Genomic DNA, 11,359 nt, shown 5'->3' with positions numbered 1-11,359 from the left:
TTTATCAGCCATATATACAGTGTGTGAGGTGATAATACCTCCATATAAGATTTATCAGCCATATATACAGTGTGTGAGGTAATAATATCCCCATATAAGATTTATCAGCCATATATACAGTGTGTGAGATGATAATACCTCCATATAAGATTTATCAGCCATATATACAGTGTGTGAGGTAATAATATCCCCATATAAGATTTATGAGCCATATATACAGTGTGTGAGGTAATAATATCCCCATATAAGATTTATCAGCCATATGTACAGTATGTGAGGTAATATCTCCATATAAGATTTATCAGCCATATATACAGTGTGAGGTAATAATATCCCCATATAAGATTTATCAGCCATATATACAGTGTGTGATGTAATAATATCCCCATATAAGATTTATCAGCCATATATACAGTGTGTGAGGTAATAATACCTTCATATAAGATTTATCATCCATATATACAGTGTGTGAGGTAATAATATCCCTATATAAGATTTATCAGCCATATATACAGTGTGTGATGTAATAATATCCCCATATAAGATTTATCAGCCGTATATACAGTGTGTGAGGTAATAATACCCCCATATAAGATTTATCAGCCATATATACAGTGTGTGAGGTAATAATATCCCTATATAAGATTTATCAGCCATATATACAGTGTGTGATGTAATAATATCCCCATATAAGATTTATCAGCCATATATACAGTGTGTGAGGTAATAATATCTCCATATAAGATTTATCAGCCATATATACAGTGTGTGAGGTAATAATACCCCATATAAGATTTATCAGACATATATACAGTGTGTGAGGTAATAATATCCCTATATAAGATTTATCAGCCATATATACAGTGTGTGATGTAATAATATCCCCATATAAGATTTATCAGCCATATATACAGTGTGTGAGGTAATAATATCTCCATATAAGATTTATCAGCCATATATACAGTGTGTGAGGTAATAATACCCCATATAAGATTTATCAGCCATATATACAGTGTGTGATGTAATAATATCTCCATATAAGATTTATCAGCTATATATACAGTGTGTGATGTAATAAGTCCCAAAAATGGGACTTTTTCTCATATATTCTGAAAAAGTCCTGTGAGAAACACATACCTTATGGGAAAAAGCATAAAAGGAACAAGAAAAACCCTATGTGGCTAACTAGTCTTGTAAGGAAATCAATAAGTGAGAAAGATAAAGCGTTTAAGGTGCTAAAACGTGAAGGTAGTGATGAGGCATTACAGGATTATAGAGAGAAAAATAAATCCTGTAAAAAGCAGATAAAGGCCGCAAAAATAGAGACTGAGAGAAATATTGCCAGGGAGAGCAAAAATAATCCCAAATTAGTTTTCAAGTATATAAATGATAAGAAACTAAAAACAGAGAGTGTGGGTCCCCTTAGAAATAACATGGGGGTCATGGTGGAAGGAGATGAGGAAAGGGCCAATCTACTGAATGTCGCCTTCTCAACTGTCTTTACCCAGGAAAATCCCCTGGTGGAAGACACAATGAGGAATAATGTTAATTCTTTTTATAATGTCAACAGTTTAACCCAGGAAGAGGTACGGCGCCGCCTCGCAACCACTAAGATAGATATATCACCTGGGCCAGATGGCATACACCCCCGGGTTCTGAATTATGTACGGTGATAGACAGACCGTTATTTTTAATATTTGAAGATTCACTGAGGACTGGTTATGTTCCACAGGACTGGCGCATAGCAAATGTGGTACCAATATACAAAAAAGGATCAAAAAGTGATCCTGTGAGTCTAACTGCTGTGGTGGGGAAAATATTTGAGGGGTTTATTCGAGATGCTATCCTGGAGTATCTCACTGTGCACAACCTTATAACCCAGCGTCAGCATGGGTTTATGAGAGATCGGTCCTGTCAGACTAATCTGATTGGTTTCTACGAGGAGGTAAGTTCAAGACTGGTGTGTGAGGTAATAATATCCCTATATAAGATTTATCAGCCATTTCTTTTTCGTCCGTTCGGCAGCACACATATGGGATTTATCCCCTAGGTACAACTCAGAAGAGAGCAGGTAACAAGCAGTAGTAGACAATTAACAATTAGTGTCTTGGTGACTCCCCCTATATAAGGCCGGAGCACACACACAACCCTTGTATTTCTTTTTCTCTTAGGTATGACAGAAGAGTTCAGGTCCTGTGTGTCTACACAGAAAAAAAAAAAAAAAAACTATCTAGATTATAAGTTTTCTAGGTCCTCTGTGTCTTTACACAGAACACTTGGATGGACCGGCCCGGGCTGTATACGCTTGCATGCGGTCCCTCGTCCTGGAGGAGCCTGTACAGCTATCCTGTCTTTACAGGGGCAATAGCTGAGGCTGTGGTGTGTATCTACCACCATGTACCAGGCATATGAGATCGCTCCTGCATCTCCTACCTGCTGGGCCTTGTGGTTCATCACCGTGCGTGCCTCACCAGCAGACGCCTGGATCCCCTCCTGCATAGGCCGCAGCTCAGGCTGTATACCATAGCACTGCTGGTCTCTGGCCTGGAGGAATCAGACGCCTGGATCCCCTCCTGCATAGGCCGCAGCTCAGGCTGTATACCATAGCACTGCTGGTATCTGGCCTGGAGGAGCCTGTACAGCTATCCTGTCCTTACAGGGGCAATAGCTGAGGCTGTGGTGTGTATCAGCCACCATGTACCCAGCACATGAGATCGCTCCTGCATCTGCCACCTGCTGGGCCTTGTGATTCATCACCCTGCGTGCCTCACCATTGGACGCCTGGATCCCCTCCTGCCCTCCTGCATAGGCCGCAGCCCAGGTAAGAGCCTGTACAGCTATCCTGCCCTTACAGGGGTAATAATACAGACTGTGTTGAGTATCTACCGCACATCACTGACACATGAGATCACTGCTAGTATCTCCTACCTGCTGGGCCTTGTGGTTCATCACCCTGCGTGCCTCACCATGGGACGCTTGGATCCCCTCCTGCATAGGCCGCAGCCCAGGTAAGAGCCTGTACAGCTATCCTGCCCTTACAGGGGTAATAATACAGACTGTGCTGAGTATCTACCACACATCACTGACACATGAGATCACTGCTAGTATCTCCTACCTGCTGGGCCTTATGGTTCATTAACCCTGCGTGCCTCACCATGGGACGCTTGGATCCCCTCCTGCATAGGCCGCAGCCCAGGTAAGAGCCTGTACAGCTATCCTGCCCTTACAGGGGTAATAATACAGACTTTGCTGAGTATATACCACACATCACTGACACATGAGATCACTGCTAGTATCTCCTACCTGCTGGGCCTTGTGGTTCATTAACCCTGTATGCCTCACCATGGCTCCTGCACAGGCCGCAGCCCAGCAATGCTCCTGGTATTAACCATTTGTTCATCTGGATGGAGGCAGCACATTGTATCAGTGAGTATATCCAGGCTGTATACCGGCCGCTGGTCTCTCATCCTCCTGTGATATGTTATACGGTTTTTTAACCTGTTTTCTCCTGCTGGAGATGTCTTCATATTGTACAGTATTTACACTGTTACCACTTGCAGTACAGGGAGCATTACATGTCAGCTCCCGGGATATAGACTGTGAGCTCCTGGGATATAGACTGTCAGCTCCTGGGATATAGACTGTCAGCTCCTGGGATATAGATTGTCCTGTCCTGGACATTCTGGTGTTTCTTGTGCACATGTGTCGGCCATTGCTATGTATTGGTGCATTTTCAATTTGCATTCACCTGTTGCAGTCTTATCATGCAACCTCACAGCAGGTCTCAGCTGCCAGATAACCTCTGCCCTCTGCAAGACAAGGTAAGAGGGATGTCTAATGTCTCCTATGTATCCCTGCTAAATGCATTGGTATAATATCTACCTGCTCAATGCTCAGATCTAATGTCTCCTATGTATCCCTGCTAAATGCATTGGTATAATGTCTACCTGCTCAATGCTCAGGTCTAATGTCTCCTATGTATCCCTGCTAAATGCATAGATCTTTATTGCATTTCTAGTCACTCCTGCGCCCTGACCCCAGGGTTTATATGCAGAGTCTGTGAGCTCTGCTTGACTTAGAATTATCTTACCGGTATTTCATGTGTATAATCTGTGATCTTTACACTGAATGTACTAACCATTTTCTCTGGACTAGACCTCCGGTATGTAATGAGCCTCTGGTATGTGACGAGCATGCACTCGGCCTCTGGTATGTGACGAGCATGCACTCGGCCTCTGGTATGTGACGAGCATGCACTCGGCCTCTGGTATGTGATGAGCATGTACTCGGCCTCTGGTATGTGATGAGCATGTACTCGGCCTCTGGTATGTGATGAGCATGTACTCGGCCTCTGGTATGTGATGAGCATGTACTCGGCCTCTGGTATGTGATGAGCATGTACTCGGCCTCTGGTATGTGATGAGCATGTACTCGGCCTCTGGTATGTGATGAGCATGTACTCGGCCTCTGGTATGTGATGAGCATGTACTCGGCCTCTGGTATGTGATGAGCATGTACTCGGCCTCTGGTATGTGATGAGCATGTACTCGGCCTCTGGTATGTGATGAGCATGTACTCGGCCTCTGGTATGTGATGAGCATGTACTCGGCCTCTGGTATGTGATGAGCATGTACTCGGCCTCTGGTATGTGATGAGCATGTACTCGGCCTCTGGTATGTGATGAGCATGTACTCGGCCTCTGGTATGTGATGAGCATGTACTCGGCCTCTGGTATGTGATGAGCATGTACTCGGCCTCCGGTAAGTAATGAGCATGTACTCGGCCTCTGGTATGTGATGAGCATGCACTCGGCCTCCGGTAAGTAATGAGCATGGCCTGTGTGTTATACACTGTACCCACATCCTCTGGTGAGATGTGCAGGTATCTATGATCTGTATACACAGTGACATACTGTAATAATGATACAGAGCAGACTGATACCAGAACTCTAGGTTCTGCTTCTATGTATGTTCTCCATAGTCTGCTCTACATGAATGGCATTGGAGAGTGATCCTCTCATATCCCGGCAGAACTCCTCATACAGTGATGTTGGCTGCATATGGCTTGTCTGTACACATCTTTACCTCATACTAATGTGTCCTTTGTGTTTTCACTAGACGTCCTCTCCTGAGCGGCTGTCACAGACCCCTATGAGAGGTGGAAAGAGGAGGAAAACTAGGCCGAGGTTATGTCCTAACCCATTGTTATTAAGAATGAGTCTTGTATCTATTCTCCTGTGTTACCCCAGGATACAGATCCAGAGATCCACACAGATCCCAGGCCCAAGCCTTCTTATCATGGATCATCTCCAGACATCATTCTGTATTGCAGATTCTTGTCTATAGGAATATTAAACCTCAGAGATTAGATCTGATGCCCCAGACCAGATCTTCCTTCTGAGGAAGGAGAATGTAACCACCAGTGGAATCCACTAAAGATCCTGAAGGGAAACAACAGGGAAAGGATGATTCTACTTTCCAGTCACTGATGATGACGTCTTCCCTACTCACCCAGTCCTGTCTATATATTCTCAGCGTGGATGGACCACACCTGATAACGGCATTAGAGGTCCAGTGACCAAGGGATGAAATCTGTGCCACCACTGGCCATGTGACCTGTCACAATAGCTATCTGATGCTTCTATTACCAGCATTAAGGATTCCTCTGAAGTCCTGGTTGCTTTGGTTGTGGCAAGAAGAGCTGTATGGACAAAGCTCTGGAATAAGGATTATTTGAATTTTCAAGATCAAAAGACTCAAAAATCCAGGAAGAGCAGGAAGAGTTTATCATTCCATCACATCGACTTGTTGCACAGGGTCGGTTCAGACACAGGCAACACCTTCCATGAGTAGGTAAAAAGCCACTTAACTCAAAACCGTGGGAGTTAGTGCATCTGGCCTGGTGGAATATCAACAATAAGAAGGAGGTCCTTCTCTTCAGATTGGCCAAAGTCTTTATCAGACGCCTGGTGTCCTCTACAATACATCAAGTATAGACTCTGTAACCTTCCCACCTGACAGATCCTGACCAGCAATCTGCTAGTTGTGTATCTCTGCCTCAGAGGTATCACTGCGCGGCATCAACTGTCCTATCAGATCGTCATATTCCCATCCTGCCTCCACATCGGGAGAACATCGGGATAGCGCTTCAGACTCCTGCCCACTGCATTGCCAGTCATGTCCTTAAAGCTTCCATACCTGGAGGACTGGTTATTTCCATGGAACTTCTGAATCTTCAACTTCAAATTTGAAGAAGAGTAATGAAAGTCTATAAATGTATTTTTGGAAATATTTCCCCTGATATCAGCTAACAAAAGTTAGTGAGTGACAAGAGCACTGGCCAAATGTCTGTTACCATAGATGTGGTGCAATGAGCAAAGCCCATATCTGAAGTGAAGGAACCAGGCGCAATAATTTATGGCAAGAAAATTCTGGATTCTTCATCCTCGCACATTAGCCAGAGGGATACGTCTTTCTGAGGCTGGGGTCCCATGTAGGAGATGATGAGGATCATAAGTCATGGAACACTCAAGAGAATATATTGTCCTCTATTCATCGGGGGCTGTGAGCCAATCAGAGCAGCGTTACAATACTTCTATGTTATTATTCTAACGCGTCTATCACAATGTGCTGCTGCCTACATAAGTCATTACTATAAAAAGGTTCCTGAAGTCTCCAACTTACAAGAGTATGCAAAACCCTGCACTAAGCAGAGGCGAATCTTCATCTGTTGACACTTGATATCCTTAGTCATATTTCTGATATCCAGAATACTCGCTATCAGTGGCGTTACTATCGCTGTACCAACCGTAGCAGTGATGCTAATGGCCAGCCCAGGACCCACGACCGAATCATAAATTATGCGTGTTGCGTACCTAGGCGGGCCTGGCCCTATTGACCATAGCTGCTGCAGCCGCAATGCTGAGAGGGCTGCCCGTCCCTAAGCCTTCCGCACCTGGCTCCACCTGTGTGACCAGGCAGCAGGCCGCCCTATCTTCTTCCTGCATGAAGACATGTGACGTCACATGACACATCCTGGCCGGCGCTGAGTGGAGGTCCAGGGCGCCTACTCACAAAGGATGTATCTTCTGGCTGCACTAAAAGCCTAAGGCCAGAAGAATCCTCAAAAGCAGCCGATCATGTTCATGTTTGATGGCCACGACATCGTCCAGGAGGACTGCAGAACTCCAAGCAATGTCCTTCAAGGATTCCTACCAGAAAGCATCATGTTACTTTCCTGCTCAGCCTTCATCCAACGATTTCTACAGTCTTCAGAACAATTCTTTTAAACAATACATTTTCAAATAATTTTTATAAGGGGGAAAATTGTCCACATGGATCATTGACTCCATGAGATGCTGTTGAGTCTCTTTGGTCATGAAGCTCCAGACCAGCTGAGAGCCAAGTCTACATCAGCTTCTTTAGCTGAGCTCTGTCATGTCTATCAGTTCTACAGAGCAGCCACGTGGTCCTCTCCATCCTCGTCTATAGATCTCTGCAGGATGGACTTCTCTGCCTCCTAAGGCTTCAGCCTTACACAAGGCGGTGCTTCAGCAGGCTTCAGCTAAGATCCCTCCCCATAAGTACTGCTTGCTACGTCCCATATGTGTGCTGCCGAACGGACGAAAAAGAAGGAGGAAATTTGCTTACCGAAATTTCCATTTCTTTTAGTCCGTGAGGCAGCACAGCTTTCCCACCCTTAAATGATGAAACGTTATTGCTATATACCATACAAGGGTTGTGTGTGTGCTCCGGCCTTATATAGGGGGAGTCAGCCAAGACACTAATTGTTTAATTGTCTACTACTGCTTGTTAACCTGTTCTCTTCTGAGTTGTACCGAGGGGATAAATCCCATATGTGTGCTGCCTCACGGACTAAAAGAAATGGAAATTTCGGTAAGCAAATTTCCTCCATATACAGTGTGTGAGGTAATAATACCCCCATATAAGATTTATCAGCCATATCTACAGTGTGTGAGGTAATAATACCCCCATATAAGATTTATCAGCCATATATACAGTGTGTGAGGTAATAATATCCCCATATAAGATTTATCAGCCATATATACAGTGTGTGAGGTAATAATATCTCCATATAAGATTTATCAGCCATATATACAGTGTGTGATGTAATAATATCCCCATATAAGATTTATCAGCCATATATAGTGTGTGATGTAATAATATCCCCATATAAGATTTATCAGCCATATATACAGTGTGTGATGTAATAATATCCCCATATAAGATTTATCAGCCATATATACAGTGTGTGATGTAATAATACCCCCATATAAGATTTATCAGCCATATATACAGTGTGTGAGGTAATAATATCCCCATATAAGATTTATCAGCCATATCTACAGTGTGTGAGGTAATAATACCCCCATATAAGATTTATCAGCCATATATACAGTGTGTGAGGTAATAATACCCCCATATAAGATTTATCAGCCATATATACTTTGTGTGAGGTAATAATACCCCCATATAAGATTTATCAGCCATGTCTACAGCGTGTGAGGTAATAATATCCCCATATAAGATTTATCAGCCATATATACTGTGTGTGAGGTAATAATATCCCTATATAAGATTTATCAGCCTTATATACAGTGTGTGAGTTAATAATATCCCCATATAAGACTTATCAGCCATGTCTATAGTGTGTGAGGTAATAATATCTCCATATAAGATTTATCAGCCAAATATACAGTCCGTGAGGTAATAATATCCCCATATAAGATTTATCAGCCATATATACAGTGTGTGAGGTAATAATATCCCCATATAAGATTTATCAGCCATATCTACAGTGTGTGAGGTAATAATACCCCCATATAAGATTTATCAGCCATATATACAGTGTGTGAGGTAATAATACCCCCATATAAGATTTATCAGCCATATATACTTTGTGTGAGGTAATAATACCCCCATATAAGATTTATCAGCCATGTCTACAGCGTGTGAGGTAATAATATCCCCATATAAGATTTATCAGCCATATATACTGTGTGTGAGGTAATAATATCCCTATATAAGATTTATCAGCCTTATATACAGTGTGTGAGTTAATAATATCCCCATATAAGACTTATCAGCCATGTCTATAGTGTGTGAGGTAATAATATCTCCATATAAGATTTATCAGCCAAATATACAGTCCGTGAGGTAATACTACCTGTCATCAGAAATTGGCCTAATAAACCTTCCTCCCACAGCTACCATTACTGCAGCCGCTCTCCCCCCAGAGGTGCAATTACTGGAGCACCACTCCATAATAATAATCTTTATTTATATAGCACCATTAAATTCAGTAGCGTTTTAAATTCCGGGGAACATAAAAATAAAATAAAACATTAAAGAGTAACAACAGTCATGTGAAACACAGGGCCCCGGCCCCCCCTCCTCAGAGCTGCCATCAAAGGAACCCCATCCCCCAGAGCTTTCATCAAAGCCCCCCTCCCCCAAAACTGCCATCAAAGCCCCCCCTCTTCCAGAGCTGTCATCAAAGGGCCCCCCCCTCCCCTGGAGCAGGCATCAAAGGCCCCACGCCTCCCCTAGAGCAGCCATCAAAGACCCTCCTCCTCTACAGTAGCCATCAAATCCCCCCACCCCCGGCTACCCCAGAGCTGCCGTGATGTCATCACAGTGCCGGGAGGCGGCCACTCACCTCCGGTTCCGCTCAACTGCAGGTCGCATGATGCCGGAAGGCGGAGGTGTTACACGTGCGGCTCAGTCAGGCGCGGCGCTCTCCCACCCAGGCGTCCTCATCACAGGAGCCGCGGCATGCGCAAGACCACCCTCTGAGGCCGGCGGGTGGCGGTGCTCACGTACGCTGTTGTACACAGCGCGTCTCCGCCAGTGGCTCTGCTGGGGAGTGTCTGACTCCCGGCTGTGATCGGGTGCTGGAAACAGCCAACAGCGCCGATGGCCCCGGCAGCCCGGCTCATCTTCTGTTCTGACTTTTGAAGTCAGGGTCGGTACTCGGGGTACTCAGTCCAACGCTGCAATACAATGCCCCCTTAACAATGATTGATGGTCCTGCGTCCAGGGACGTCATTGATCAGATCTCCTGAAGTCCGGTGCATGATGTCGGTCACATGGTAGGAGCATGTTACACTCCCTGCCTCCCTGACGTTATACATCTAATTTCAAAGTTGATTTTCTGGATGATGCCACCAAGCTGGGCCATGAAAGAAACATCATCAAGAAGCTTTTTAACTTCTTGACAACATACTGGTTTATAAGGACAATGTATGATGACAGGTTCCCTTTAAAGTGCACAGTTCTTGAGGTGGTCATAACTCACCGGTCACACAAGAATGAGGTGTTTCCTGAACTACAGTAGCTCCAATGGGACCATCGTGACTTCCCGCTTCGAAAGCATCATGAATTCCCCTTTTGGGTTATTAATCACCCAGTATCGTTTATACTATTGATGACCTGAACCGACCTGTGGGTTATTTCCATCAATGCGCTATAATATTCTATGTAAATAACTGGGTCTGAACACCCAGAGCTTCTGCGACATTTTATTTTTTTCTTTTTCTTTTATTTCATTCTTTATGACATTTTTATAATCTTATTATTTCATTACTTTCCCTTACACAATTTAGTCTGGGCAGCTGCCCTATTACCCAAATTTTTCAGCCCTCTAATCCAGCTACAATAGAGTTATCTACAATTTTGGGCCCTATTGATTTCAATGGAGTTTGTGTTTGGCTATAAGAGCGTGTAGAAGTCCCTTCACAAAGCAAATTTTTTTCCCCAATATTGAGACAAACTCGTTGAACCTGAATTACTCCCAACCCGCTATAAACTACCTGTCCATCTGTGGTGTCGGGGTGTATACTGTCATTATCTATATATATATGTTTCTAAATAAGCTCGCAACTATTCTCCAAAAATACTTCCCAGAATTCCCTAGTGGAGCATCTATGGCTATAAGTCTCCACACGCCTATAAGGCGGTCTTACTTGGAAAACTCTCCATACAGAGAACTCTTACCTTCTGACCCATCTACAAAAATAAGACAGGGTGTTGTATTATTTTTGGCTTTAAAAAGCGGGTAAGGGCTTATTTTCAAGTGATATTTTATTTATTTTTTTTCCGTAAACAAAATTCACATTTATTCTTGAACAGAAAAAGAAAATCAACATCTTTTCAAATAGCTTCATTTTTAGAGACATCATCATCACTCACCAAATCCTGATTACATTGTGAATTTTTTGCTCCCTCCCCCTCCCTGCAGCTCCCTCCTCCACCCTGCAGCTTCCTCCCCCTCCCTGCAGCTCCCTCCTCCTCCCTGCAGCTTCCTCCCCCTCACTGCAGCTCCCTCCTCCTCCCTGCAG

The sequence above is a fragment of the Engystomops pustulosus genome, chromosome 6 (assembly GCF_040894005.1).
Source record: "Engystomops pustulosus chromosome 6, aEngPut4.maternal, whole genome shotgun sequence".
Taxonomy (NCBI): domain Eukaryota; kingdom Metazoa; phylum Chordata; class Amphibia; order Anura; family Leptodactylidae; genus Engystomops; species Engystomops pustulosus.
The sequence above is the reverse complement of the archived record's forward strand: the minus strand, read 5'-3'. Positions refer to the sequence as shown.